Below are 14,627 nucleotides of genomic sequence, written 5' to 3'. Positions count from 1 at the left end.
TCAGTCAGTCATCTCCTCTGTTTCTCCACAGAGTCAGTGACGAAGCCCACCATCCGAGCCAACAATGCCAAAATCAGAGAGTCTAAGGACCCCGCGGTCCTGACCTGCCTCACAAATGACACGGGGATCTCCATCCAGTGGCTCTTCAAGAACAAGATTCTCCTGGTCACGGACAGGATAAAGCTGTCCCAGGACAACAGCACCCTCACCATTGACCCTGTCTGGAGAGAGGACGCTGGGGCTTATCAGTGTAATGTCTTCAACCCAGCCAGTTCCTGGATAAGTAACCCCTACAGGCTGGATGTACAGCATGACCCCTTGCGCCATCCTACCAATGGTGTGACAAGTGGACCAAAGACACAGGGAACATATTACAAATCAGAAGACATTATAGTAAACAGAATGGCAAATTGGTTAAGAGCTCAGTTTCTGACCCTGGGTCTGTCATTCACTGTGACCTTGCACAGGGTTGTGCAAGGGATTAATATCCAGGATATATAAATAACTATTAAAACATTTTAATAGTCATTTTTGTAGTCATTTTTTGTGGTCATTTTTATGTGATAAACTATACATAAATTTACCATTTTAACTATTTTAAGTCTAGAGCTCAGTGGCATTAAGTACATTCACATTGTTGTGCAATCATTACGACTATCCATTAGGAACTTTTTCATCTTACCATACTAAAATTCTGTACCCATTAAACAATAGTTCTCCACCTCCAAACCCCAACCCCTGGAAACCACCATTCTACTTCTCTGTCTATGAATATGACAATTCTAGGTACTTCATATAAGTGGAATCATCTGATATTTGTCCTTTTGTGGTCTGGTTATTTTCATTTAGCATAATATCTTTAAGTTTCATCCATGTTGTAGTGCATATCACAATTTCATTGCTTTTTAAGACTGAATAATATTCTATTGCATGTATCCATCACATTTATCATTCATCCATCCATGAGCTTCTAGGTTGTTTCTACTGTTTGTGTGTTGTGAATAATGCTGCTAAGAACAACAGTGTTCAAATCACTGCTTTCAATTCTTTTGAGTGTATACTGAGAAGTAGAAATACTGGGTCAAATAGTAATTCTTTGTTCAAATTTTGTTGTTGTTGTTAATCCTCTCCCTGTAATATTTTTCCATTGATTTTTGAGAGAGAGTGAAAGTGAGTGGGAGAAACAGAATCCAAGAGAGAACATTAATTGGTTGCCTTCCACATGCACCCCAACCAAGACCAGAGTTGAAGTCTGCAACCTGTATATGCCCTTGACTGGAACTGAGCCAGGACCTGTCAGTGCTCTCTCCACTGAACAACCCAGCTAGCGCTGTTCAGTTTTTTATGAACTGCCATACCTTTTTATGTGGCTGAACCATTTTATATTCCTGCCGGCAATGCACAAAAGTTCCCATTTTCCCCCAACCTTGTGGACACGTTGTTTTCCAGGTGGTTACTATTTTGTTTTCTTTTCTTTTGTTTTCTTTCAATAGTAGCTATCTTAGTGGATGTGAGGTGATATCTCATTGTATTTTTTATTTCTATTTCAAAAATACAATGAGATATTAATGATTAGAGATGCTAAGCATTTCGTATTCTCATTGTCCATTTGTTTATCTTCTTTGAAGAAAAGTGTATTCAGTTCCTCTGGCCATATTATAATTGGATTTTTGTTGTTGATATTTAATAGTTTTTTACATATCCTGGGTATTAATCCCTTATCAGATATATTATTTTCAAATATTTCCTCCCATTCCATGTGACTTTCCACTCTGTTGACAGTGTCCTATGATACACAAACTTTTTAAAAATATATTTTATTCATTTTTTTGACTGAGAAGAAGGAAGATTGATAGAGAGTTAGAAACATGGATGAGAGAGAAACATTGATCATCTGCCTCATACACACTCCCTACTTGGTATGTGTCCACAACCAAGGTACATGCCCTTGACAGAATCAAATCTAGGACCCTTCAGTCCAAAGGCTGACGCTCTATCCACTGAGCCAAACCGCTTAGGGCTATAGACAAACTTTTTTAATTTTGATAAAGTCCAATTTATCTGTTTTCCTTTGTTGCTGTGCTTTTGCTTTCCTAGCCAAGAAATCATTGATAAGCCTAATGTTAAAGCTTTTACACTATGTTCTCATATAAGAATTTTTTAAAATATGTTTATATTGATTTCGGATAGGAAGGGAGAGTGAGAGATAGAGACATCAATGATGAGTGAGAATCATTGATCCGCACCTCCAGCAGGCCCCTTACCAGGGATAGAGCCCACAACGTGGACATGTTTCCTGACCAGGAATCAAACCATGACCTCCTGGTTCATGGGTCAACAATCAACCACTGAGCCATACTGGCCAGACATTCTATATAATAAAGATGTAATGTGCACGCGTAACGACCAGATCACAGATAAGCAGGAGAACAAGGCAGTGGGCAGAGTGTTACTGGAAGGCGGCAGCGAGCTACTGGCACACAGATTCATATGCCAGGCTACTAGTCTTCTAATAATGTTCTATATTTAGATCTTTGATCCAAGTGTGACCTCCTGGTTCATAGGTCGAAGCTCAACCATTAAGCCATACCTGCTGGCTATATGTCAATCTTTATGCTAGTGTCACACTGTTTTTTATTACTGCGGCATTGGAGTAAAGATTGAAATCAAGAATGTGAATCCTCCAGCTTTGTTCATCTTTTTCCAGATTGTTTTGGCCTTTTGAGGTCTCTTGAAATTCCATATGAATTTTAGGGTGGGTTTTTCTATTTTTGCCCAAAAAAATGTCATTTAGGTTATTGATAGGGATTTTATTGAATCTGTAAATCACTTTGAGCACTATTGTCATCTTAACAACACTAAGTTTTCCAATCTATGAACACAGAATGCCTTCCCATTTATTTATGTCTTTAAATTTTTTTCAGCAATAATTTTTGTACTTGTTCATTGTATGTCTTTCACCACCTTGGTTAACTTAATTCCTATGTATTTTACTTTTTAATATTTTCTTATATCTTCATTGTTGAGAGTATTTCAGATGACACCCCCTTTTCCTCGCCATTGCCCACCTCCACTCAGATCCCACTCTGCCTCAGGCTTTCACCACCCTATTGTCTGTGTCCTGTTCCCCTCCCCGCTTCCCTCCGAGATTTGCCAGTCTCTTCTGTTTCCTGGCCTCTGGTTCTATTTATTCATCAGTTTATTTTGTTCTTTAGATTCCTTGTTCATTTATTCTATCTTTTTATTCAATTGGGGTTTTCTTGTCTGTTTGTTTTAATATATTTTTAAGTTTATTTCAGAGAGGAAGGATAGAGGGAGAGGGAGAGAGAGCGACACAAACATCAACTATGGGAGAGAATCATTGATCGGCTGCCTCCTGCATGCTCCCTGCTGGGGATCAAGCCCCCAATCTGGGCATGTGCCCTTGAATGGAATTGAACTAGGACCCTTCAATCCACATACTGACATTCTATCCACTAGGCCAAACCGACGAGTGCTCAATTGTTGATAGATATGTATTTATTGCCATTTTATTGTTCATGCTTTCTATCTTTTTCTTCTCTCACCCTCCTCCTTCTCCTTCTCCCCCTCTTACTTCTTCTTTAAGAAAATCCTTTAATATTTCTTATACTACAGGTTTGGTAGTGATGAAATCCTTCAGCTTTTTCTTGTCTGTGAAGCTCTTTATCTGACCTTTAATTATAAATTACAGCTTTGCTGACTAGAGTAATCTTGGTTGTAGATCCTTGCTTTTCATCACTTTGAATATCTCTTTTCACTCCCTTCTGGCCTATCACGTTTCTGTTGAAAAATCAGCTGACAGCCATAGGGGAGGGCCCTTGTTGGTGACTAACTGTTTTTCTCTTGCTGATTTTTAGATTCTTTCTTTGTCTTTAACATTTGGCATTTTAAGTATGATATGTCTTGGTGTGAGCCTCTTTGGTTCCTCTTTTTTGGGACTCTCTGTGCTTCCTAGATTTGTAAGTCCATTTCTTGCTGTTATTATTTCTTCAATTAGGTTTTCAATACCTTGCTCTCTCTCTTCTCCTTCTGGCACCCCCATAATGCAAATGTTGGTATGCTTCAAGTTGTTCCAGAGACTCCTTATACTACTCTCATATTTTTGTATTTTTTTTTCTCTTTGCTCTTCTGAATGGGTGTTTTTTACTTTCTCATATTTCAAATTGTTGATTTGATTCTCGCATCCTCTACTCTACTCTTGATTCCCTGTAAATCAATCTTCACTTCAGTTGCTGTAGCCTTCATTTCTGACTGGTCCTCTTTCATGTCTTTGGTGTTATCACTAATTTCTTTGAAATAAGTTCCTTGACATCTCACTAAGATCCTTGAAACTCTCATTCAGTTTCTTGAACATACTTATAACCATTGTTTTGAACTCATCATATAGTAGTTTGCTTGTTTCCATTTCATTTAGTTCTCTCTCAGGAGATTTCAGTTCTTTTCTTCATGACAAGTGTCTTTGTCTTCTCATTTTGGCTGCTTTCCTGTGTTTGTTTATATGTATTAGGAAAAGCTACTATTGCCTCCTGAATTGGTAAAGTGGCCTTGTGTAGTAGGTGTCTATAGGGCCCAGTGGCTCAGCCTCCCCCGTCACCTGAACTGGGTACTCTCAGTGCACCCCAGTGCGTTCTGTGTGCACTTTACTGTTGTAGTTGAGCCTTGATTGCTGCTGGTGTCACTGGGAAGAATTGACCCCCCAGGTTAATCAGTTGTGAGAACCAGCTGTGACTACAGCAGACACCACTATGGAAAAGGACTTGTTTCAGTGGAGCTTTGGTGCTCACCAAGTCTGTCCATTGAGTATGTCAATTGTGGATGTAGTAGAGTTGTAATCTTGTAAACTGTCCACTGGGTGTGCTGGCTCTGTGAGGTGCAAATTCAGCCATTGCTTGTGCCCTGCCTGGGCCAATCTGCCAAGAGGTACAGAGTGGTCTGCAGTTGGCTGCTACTTTTATTGGACTAGGAGGTACCCAGGAGAGACCAAGCTATAAACCTTGACAAACTGATACTAGTGTCTGGGCTGGGGCCACTTATCAAGAGAGATGGAGCACACTGAGTCCAGTTGCTACTTGTTTGAGAGATTTTTAGGAAAGTCTGAAGTCTGAGCCAGAATAAGCCATTCATATAGAAGAGACATTGCAAATAGCTTGGGAGGGGCTGCCAATTGGGTGGGACAGGATCTGAAGACCTCATCAGGGTGGGGCAAACAGTGTGGCTAGGTTGATGGAGACTCAGATATGGAGCTAGTAAACTAACTGTGTGTGGGAGGGGGAGGTAATGGGGGTTGCAGCACTTTTGGGGAGAAAGCTGCCCCTGAGTTCTTTTCCTGATACCAGACAATATAATTCCTTCCCGAATGTCCCTGGATCCTTTCAACATACAATACTTCCCAATGATTGGAAGTAAGTTTGGGAGTAAGTTCGGGTAAGCCTGTGTGCTGGCCTATTAAGTGGAACTGCCTGTGTCTCCAGTAGTCTTCATGTCACTCAGCCACAATCCTTGCTTGATTTTTACCACACGAAGTTACAGAGACATCTCTTCCCAGCACTGGAATCCTGGGCTTGGGATCTTGTGTGGTGCTAGGACCTCTTGCTCCTCACGGAGGCCTCCTCAGCCAAGATATTCCTCCCAATTAGAAACACACCACATGTGGGTATAAGACCAGCCCATTCCTCACCTTTACAACTCCTACCAATCACAGTGTTCTTTCTTCTTTAATCCTCTAGTTCAGCGGTTCTCAACCTGTGGGTCCCAACCCCTTTGGGGGTCAAAAGACCCTTTCACAGGGGTCGTCTAAGACCATCAGAAAACACAGATATTTACATTATGACTCATAACAGTACCAAAATTACCGTTATGAAGTGGCAACAAAAATAATTTTATGGTTGGGGGTCACCACAACATGAAGAACTGTATTAAAGGCTCATGGCATTAGGAAGGTTGAGAACCACTGCTCTAGTTGTAGAACTTTCATTCAGCCAGATTTCAAGCAGTTCTGAATAATGGTCATTCTGCGTTTTAATTGTAATATTGATGTGGTTGTGGGAGGATGCAAATACCAGCATTTACCTACACAGACATTTATTTGGATAAAGTTTTTATTCTTTTATCAATGGAACTTTCCTCATTTCCTTTCTAAATTTTTCATTGTTTGTATATAAAAACACAACTGATTTTGACATGTTGATGTAGTATCCTTCAGCTTTGCTGAATTTATTAGTTCTAACAGTTGGTTTTTTTTGTGGGAGGGGGGATCTTTATGGTTTTCTACATATAAGATCATGTCATATGCAAACAGATCATATCATATGCAAATACTACCTTTTTCTTTCCAATGTGGACGCCTTTTATTTGTATTTCTTGCCTAATTACTGGCTAGGACTTCCAATACTGTTTTTGAGAAGAAATGGCAAAATCAAGCATCTTTGTCTCTGCCCAATCTTAGAAAAGAAACTTTCAGTCTTTCACTATTGAGAATCATGTTAGCTGTGGGTTTGTCATAAATGGCCTTTATTATGTTGAGGTAGTTTCCTTCTATTCCTAGTTTGAGCATTTTTATCATGAAAGGGTATTGAATTTTGTCAAATGCTTACAATGACTAAATCTCCTACTGTTTATAGATTAATTCATATTTCCTATTTCTTTATGATTCCATTTTGTAGGTTTTGTGTTCTAGAAATTTGTCCATTTCATCTAAGTTATCCAATTTGTTGGTTTTCAAAAATTCATAACACTATGATAATTCTCATTTGTTATGTAGAATTGATAGTAATATCCCCATTTTCATTTCTGACTTCAGTGCTTTGAACCTTCTCTCTTTTTTTTTTTTTTAAGACAATCTAGTTTATAGGCTTATTAGTTTTTTTCATCTTTTTTGATGAACTAACTTTTGGTTTCATTGATTTTCTCTCCTGTTTTTCCATTCTGTATTTTAGTTACCTACACTCTAATTTTTATTATTCCCTTCTTTATGCGAGCTCTGAATACAGTATATTCTTTATATAGTTTCTTAAGTTGTAAAGTTAGGTTGTTGATTTGAGATCTTTCTTCTTTTTTAAAGTAAACTATTACAATAACAAATTTCTTGCACAAGATTCTTAACTTTCTGGGCCCCATTTCCACTACTGAAAATTACAATAACACTATCTGCTTCATTATATTGCTTTAAATATATATAATGTAATAATCAATTAAACCCTTATCAAATGCTACCTGCAGCAGAAAAGTTCTAAAAGTGTTAGCTGCTCTTATTACTACCATTATCATTAGCCTCTATGAAGTCAGGTGGTCCAAGAGTTGAATTCCAGATCCACCTCTTACTAAACATATGACTTTGGGTATATGCCTGGGTTTTGGGCTCAATCCCCAGTAGGGGACGTGCAGGAGGCCCCCAATCAGTGATTCTCTCTCATCACTGATGTTTCTCTCTGTCTCTCTGTCTCTCTCTCTCTCTCTGTCTCTCTCTGTCTCTCTCTCTCTCTCTCTCTCTCCCTTTCTCTCTCTCTCCCTCTTCCTTACTCTCTAAAACCGATAAAAATATATTTAAGAGTAAATGTTTTGCACTTCTCCCCAACCAAAGAGTAAAAAGCTTAAATTACTCTAATCAAGGAAATAGACTTGTGAAAGAAAAGAGCCACATGCTAACCTGACAAGCTCAGGGAAGGCCTGCGTGGCAGTCTTGCAAACCCAGAGACCTAAGATAACCACGAAAGATGGTTTGAAAATTAAATATCTAACAGGTTATAGTAGGAAGTCATGTCCCAGATATTTCAGCTGACAAAGATCAACTTTGATCTGTTACTGAACCCCTCTGCCTTCCAGCATCTGAGATAACATATCTGTGAGATGTCTGGGTAACTTGTACTTCCTTTTTACCCTGGACTCCTCAGGGCACAAAAAAATGGCCTCCAGACATTCCTCATTGTTATTGTTATCAAGTTAATTGTCAACTGTTAATTATGTTAGAGTATCCTGTAACCATCTCTGCAAAAGAAGCTCATGTCCATCATTTAACCTTTTTCCCTATCCCAGAGGTCCCCCCCCCCATTCGCTTTGTCCCAGCTCCCTAATCTATCACCAATGAATTTCATATAACTAACTTATGTCCCTTTCCTTTGATTGCAATATATAAATATAGAAATGTAACCCGCCATTCTCCGGAGCATTATCTCAATCCGTTGAGGTTCTGCTTTCTGGCGTATGTCCACAGTAAGGCTCAAATAAACTCACAAAAAAATTCTTTACAGGTTTCAATGGTGGTGTTTTTTGTTTTGTTTTTTTGTTAATAGACAGCAGAAATCCAATCAGTGCCATTTGCCAAACACACCCAAGGACAGATGAGGTTAAGAGAATAAATCTCATTTTGGTACATCAGCATAAAACCTAGAATATTCTATTAAGATCCTCCCCTAAAAACTCCCCTAAACACCCAACCTTTAAAACCCCTCAAAACTAAGGTTCCAGTGCACACTCTCCACACCCACAGGCATGCATCTCCTAAACTCTAATGGACCCTGAAAAGCTTGCAATCAGGAAAGTAATAGGCAGTGTTAGTTTATCCCAGGCAAACCTCCTGAACCTGTCCCCAGGCCCCCTTTTCTCTGACATCTAGATTCGTGTTCTGAAATTCTGCCTGCATGAACTCAAGAAGCCACACACTACGGGCTGTCCCGAGGCAGACCTGCTCAGGGCCAGGTCCTATTTCTGGTATCACGTTCCCATTGGACTGCTCAGTGGTTAAAGGCAGATGCTATGAAGTTCTCCAGCTTCAAATTCTGACTCTAGCACACAAGCTGCAAGGTCCTGGAAAATAACTACACCTTAGTCCCATCATTTGTGAAATGGGGCTAATAAAAATTCCCACCTCCTGTGCTGTTATGAGGATCAAATGAGATCATCTAGTTAGTGTTTACCACACTGCCTAGAAGCTCGTAAGCACACAATATTTGTTGGCTGTTAGTAATATTAACACACAATTAGTTATACTAGTTGTCAATTGAAATATACAGTAATTAGTAACTACACCATATTTGTTGGCTATTGGTATTTTACATGCCATCCTATATAACAAAAGGCTAATATGCAAATAGACCGAATAGCGGAACAACTGGAAAAAACAAACAACTGGTCTCTATGACGTGCACTGACCACCAGGAGGCGTCTGCTGAATATGGTGAGCATTGGCCATGATGGAATGGTGGAGCAGGTGAACAGGGGTGCCAGAGCAAGGCGGGACACCAGTCTCTGTCATCAGGGTGAGCCTCTGATGGTTATTGAAAATTCTTTGCTCCCTTGTGACATGGTCCTGCCCAGCATTCACAACTGCTGCCAGTGTCAGAGCCCTCCCTCACTCACTGCTGGTGCCTGGCACCAGTCCTGATCACTCAGCACCATCAGTGGATGCAAGTGATGGCTGCCTGCCCTGGTCACCCTTGAGGGCTTCTCCACCTCCCTATGTTCCTTAGGGGTGATCGGGACAGCAGCTGCTGCTCACACCTTCTGCTGGCACCAGCCCCGATTGCTCCACGCTGTCAGCTGATGTGAGCAGTGGGATCCTGGCTGCTGGCAAAAAGGGGACCAGGGGCTGCAGCGGAATGGGCCAGACGGGATATCAGAGGATGGCCTGAAACCTGCCTACCACAGCCTCTTAGCCCTAAATTGGTGAAGGAAAAAGTCCCACAAGTAAAGGAAACACATATAGTCCCAAGCAAGAAGAACCCAAACAAGCTCATGTCTAGACATATCATAATTAAAATGCCAAAAATTAAAGACCAAGAGAGAATCTTAAAGGCAGCAAGAGAAAAGCAATTTGTTACCTACAAAGGAGCTCTCATAAGGCTGTCACCTGATTTCACATCAGAAACTCTACAGGACAGAAGAGAATGGCATAAAGTACTCAAGGTAATGAAAAGGAAGTATCTGAAACCAAATTATATCAAGCAAGAATATCATTAGATTCTAAAAACGAAGGCAATTTAAAAAACAAACAAACTGATGAACAATATTAACTGTTGAACATAATAGAATCAGAGGTATGGAAGGGGAGTGAACTGACGATTCTTTGGGAAAAGGGAAGAGGGGCATGTTGGAAGAGACTGAACATAAACTGTGCACCTATGGGCGAGGACAATGGGGAGTGGAGAAAGGGCAGAAGGGGGCGTGGGAACCGGATGGAGGAGAGCAATGGAGGGGGGGAGAAACATTTGTAATAATATGAACAATAAAAATTTATATAAAAAAAAACAAAGTGTGGCCCACCAATCAGCAGTGACAGCATCATCCAAAAGTTTATTAGAAATGCAAAATCTCAGGCCCCAAAAGAAATCAGATTTGTATTTAAACAGGATCCTCAGATGATCTGTAAACACATCAAAGTCTGAGACACGTCTCTACAATGCCTTTCCATTCTAAAATGCAATGATTTCAGACTTCATCTCAACTGTCATTTTTCTAATCCTAATTCCAGCCCTCAGATTTGCCCACATCTAGGTAGAGTTCTTAGAAAATACCAGTGGGGCAGCGCTGCCACCTTGTGGTTATGATCAGTAAATGCACTTAATTTTCAAGCTCATACCAGTAAAGGGGGCGGGGGAGAGGGTTGGAGGGTGAAAGGTTGGTAGAATGGGTGAAGTCCACGATACCAATTCACAACCACCCACAATGCCTGGAAGTAACTATCAGACAGAGTTCAGCCTATATCCTGGAGTAATGTCACATTTCAAAGGGCATTTCTTATAAAACCTAATGAGATATAATATTAGTGGGAAACCAAGCTCTGCCTTGTAACCTTCAAAGCAAAAAATCACTGTGATGGTTATTTTCAGACATCCAGCCCCTGCCTGACCTTTGCCAGAAAACTTGTAATTTTCCAAGGAAAGTTACTTTACTGTGACAGTTCTCATTCTGAGCCAAAATGTGTCTGATGAATATTCACCAATCCTAGTCATACTCTCTGTAGGCACTGAAACAGGTCTGATACCCCTTCTTATAACAGACCTTCAAATATTTCTGAATAACCACCATGAATCCGTCCTTTCTTCCCTCAGCCATTTCCCAAATGAAATATTCTAAAATTCCCACACTCTCTTCCACTTTCTGGAAGGGAAGTGAAGTGTTTCAACCACAGGAAACTCCGAATCCTAAGAATCTTCTAACCACAGCAGCTGAGCCACAGGACTACCCATTTCCCCATTCTGGATACTGCACTTATATTTACTAATAGAAAGCCTAATACTGTACCAGCTGATTTGAGGATACTGGTTTTTCCTATTATGCTGCTGCTCAGTCATCCTACACCTGTGTAGATGTATACATTTTTTAATTTTAATTTTTTTATTGATTTCAGATAGGAAGGGACAGGGGGAGAGAGATTAGAAACATTAATGATGAGAATCATTGGACAGCTGCCTCCTGCACGCCCCCCAGCGACGATTGAACCCACAACCCAGGCATGTGCCCTTGACTGGAGTCAAACCTGGGCCCCTTCAGTCTGCAGGCCAATGCTCTATCCACTGAGCCAAACCAACCAGGGCCATTTTATTTTTTAAGAAATATATAACTTGTACTGGAGATACAAAGATGAATCAGACCTGTTCCCTGCCCTCACTGAGCTTTCGATTATGGAGAGAACATAATTCAAAGCAAGACCACACAGTTCAGTGAGAAATAATAGGAATAAACACAGACTTTTGGGCCCATTTGATAAACCTCTGTGAAAATGTCCATTTTGTGTTTTCTGGGCTCACTTTTGCTCATTTCAAGCTCAAAAGGGAAAAAAGAATGCAAATCCCCCGATGGTGCTTTTTCGGTCATGGTTGAATTGGACGTTTCCTTCTGGCTCATTCAAGGTACTTGAGGGCTGCCACCTCATTCTGGATGTCCTCTCTCCCCTGTTAGAGTTCACCACATTTGCACATGCAGCAGCCAGGCAGCTGCACAATAACAGAAATTCTAGCAAGTCAGGAAATGAGTTTTAGTCCTGTTGCTTTGAAACTAATTGATGCTAGCCTATGATATTGAACAAATGCTATCTTGTTTCCTGCACTTTAACTGTTTTTTTTTTTTTTTTTTTAATGGAGCTGTTGGGGAAACCAAGATAGTGGCATAAACACCTATAATGCGACCTCGCACAACAATTTCAAAACTGCAACTGGAACATTGTCCAGAACCACAGGAAAGCTGGCTGAGTGGAAATTCCACAACTAGAAGGAAAGAGAAAAGGACACTGAGACTCAGAGGAGCAGCAAAGGACAGAGGTGCAGAGACCTGTGTGCACAGAAAGGGTGGGCGTCTAAATACGTGGCTGGCTTACTCAAAAAGGAGGGAGACAAAGGCTCCCCTCTGCACTGAACTCTATTTTGGGAGAGATTTGGGAGAGTTACTGGGTGAAACTGGACTGTCAGGAAAAAGCACACTGAGACTCAGGAGCACCGGTACTCATAGGTACAGAGGCACAGTGTGTGGAGAGGTCGGGCAGCAAGCACTCATCTAGCTTTCTCCTGTGGGAGGGCAACAAAACCTTCTGACTGCACTGAACTCCATTTTGGGGTGAGACTTTGGGTAGCCAGACTCATTTGGGGAGAAACTGGACTGTCTGGCAGCAGGCAAAACTCGAGGGCAGCCTTCTCTCAGAGGTGCGTACAGCTATTGCTGTGGGACACTGAGACACAGGGGCCTCTTAGGGAGGGGCTAATGAGAAATCAAGGCTGTCTGCTCCACTCTGAGACTCTGCCCCATCCAAGCTGAACAAAGAAGCTTTCCCAGAGAAGACACAGCTGATCTTCACAGCCAATTGGCCTGGAGGTCAACTACCCCCAATGATACTAATAACAATCTAGGCTTAACTATAACAAGACTGAACACACAACCCATAAAGGTAACTGGGGAGGCTGAGCCACTGGGCCCTGCTAGTCCACCTAGCACAGTAAGTCACTCCATCAACTCAGAGAAGCAGCTAAAATGCTCTGCTAAAATGCGGAGACAAAGAGGCAGGTCACAAATGAAGAAAATGGAGGAAAGCAAATGACTGGATATAGAGTTCAAAACCACGGTTATAAGAATTTTCTAGAAAAGGCTGATAAATTTCATGAGACCCTCGAGGATATGAAAAAGGATCAACTAGAAATTAAGCATACACTGACTGAAAGAGAAAAGATTATATACAGAGACCTACAAGCAGAATAGAGGATCACAAGAATCAAGTCAAAGATTTGAAATACAAAGAAGCAAAAAACACTCCTCCAAAAAGAAAAATGAAAAAATAATCCAAAAATATGAAGATAGTGTAAGAAGCCTCTGGGACAACTTCAAGAATACCAACATCAGAATCATGGGGGTGCCAGAAGAAGAGAGAGAGCAAGATACTGAAAACATATTTAAAGAAATAGTGATGGAAACTTCCCCCACCTGGTGAAAGAAATAGACTTACAGGAAGTGCACAGATCCCCAAACAAAAGGAATCCAAAGAAGACCACGCCAAGACACATCATAATTAAAATGTCAAGAGCAAAAGACAAAGAGTATTAAAAGCAGCAAGAGAAAAACAGTTACCTACAAGAGAGCATCCATACCTTTGTAAGCTGATTTCTCAACAGAAACTATGCAGGCCAGACAGGAGTGGAAAGAAATATTCAAAGTGATGAATAGCAAGAAATTACAACCGAGATTACTCTACTCAGCAAAGCCAGCATTTAGAATTGAAGGTCAAATAAAGAGCTTCACAGATAAGAAAAAGTTAAAAGAGCTCATCACCATCAAACTAGTATTATATGAAATTCTGAAAGGTATTCTTTAAGAAGAGGAAGAAGAGGAAAAATAAAAAGATAAAAATTTTGAACAACAAATATGTATCTATCAACTAGTGGATCTAGAAACCAAGGGAATAAAAAAATCTGATGAATAGTATTAACTAGTGAATATAAGAGAATCAGGAGCATAGAAAGGGAGTGGACTGACAACTCTCAGGGGGAAAGGGGTGTGGGGGTGCGGGAAGAGATTGGAAAAAAATCATACACCTAAGGATTAGGACAGTTGAGAATGGGGGGGAGAGGGCAGAGGGTAAGGTGGGAACTGAGTGGACTGTGGCTAAGGGGTGGGGGTAGAGGAAAATTGTTATAATCTGAAAAATAAAGATGTATTAAAAATAAATGTAAAATAAAATAAAATAATAAAAAATAAATGGAGCTGTTCGGTGAGTGGGGGGGGGGGGGTGGAGATATATGTACCACTATGTGTAATACTTTAAACAATAAAATAAAATTTTAAAAATGGAGCATTGGATTAGCTATCCATGGGTCTATGTGTATAGTGAGAACTCCTCAGAGGCAGTATCACACCTTCTTCCTTTGGTAGCCACCACCTGAGAAACACTGGGCACTCATGCTTCCTGAATGTATGTATGAATAAATGATTGTTACTAGAGCAACATGAGTAATGGGCTCAATCACCAAATATTTCCAAATGTTTGCTAAGTACACCGTACAGGGGGAAAACCAAATAACCGTGGCAGAAGGGTATTTCTTCCCCACTTTCCTCTTCTCTCCTTCCTGGAGGGAGGCCTTTGTAAATCAGACTGTGTTGACACAATGTTCTGGAGATGGGCTCTAAGT

General features: G+C 40.6%; 1 protein-coding gene, 1 long non-coding RNA gene and 1 other non-coding gene across 18 annotated transcripts in view; 1 reads left to right on the top strand and 2 right to left on the bottom strand.

Annotated features, from left to right (window-relative positions):
- Window positions 1–1,839, bottom strand: part of LOC123651128 — a 17,078-nt gene extending 15,239 nt beyond the window's left edge. The window contains exon 1 of the long non-coding RNA XR_006739618.1: window positions 1,802–1,839. This is a non-coding gene — a long non-coding RNA (uncharacterized LOC123651128). The remainder of the gene's footprint in view (window positions 1–1,801) is intronic.
- Window positions 1–14,627, bottom strand: part of LOC118702294 (carcinoembryonic antigen-related cell adhesion molecule 1) — an 813,263-nt gene that overhangs the window by 126,487 nt on the left and 672,149 nt on the right. The window lies entirely within an intron of this gene.
- The window catches only part of LOC118702237, a 21,552-nt gene extending 6,925 nt beyond the window's left edge, over window positions 1–14,627 (top strand). Inside the window, exons 3-4 of the transcript XR_006739617.1 lie at window positions 5,265–5,267; window positions 14,615–14,627. This is a non-coding gene — a transcript (uncharacterized LOC118702237). The remainder of the gene's footprint in view (window positions 1–5,264; window positions 5,268–14,614) is intronic.

The sequence above is a fragment of the Pipistrellus kuhlii genome, unplaced genomic scaffold, assembly GCF_014108245.1.
Source record: "Pipistrellus kuhlii isolate mPipKuh1 unplaced genomic scaffold, mPipKuh1.p scaffold_m20_p_38, whole genome shotgun sequence".
In the NCBI taxonomy this organism is placed as follows: domain Eukaryota; kingdom Metazoa; phylum Chordata; class Mammalia; order Chiroptera; family Vespertilionidae; genus Pipistrellus; species Pipistrellus kuhlii.
Note: the sequence above shows the minus strand (reverse complement) of the source record. Positions and strands in the feature narration are given on the sequence as shown.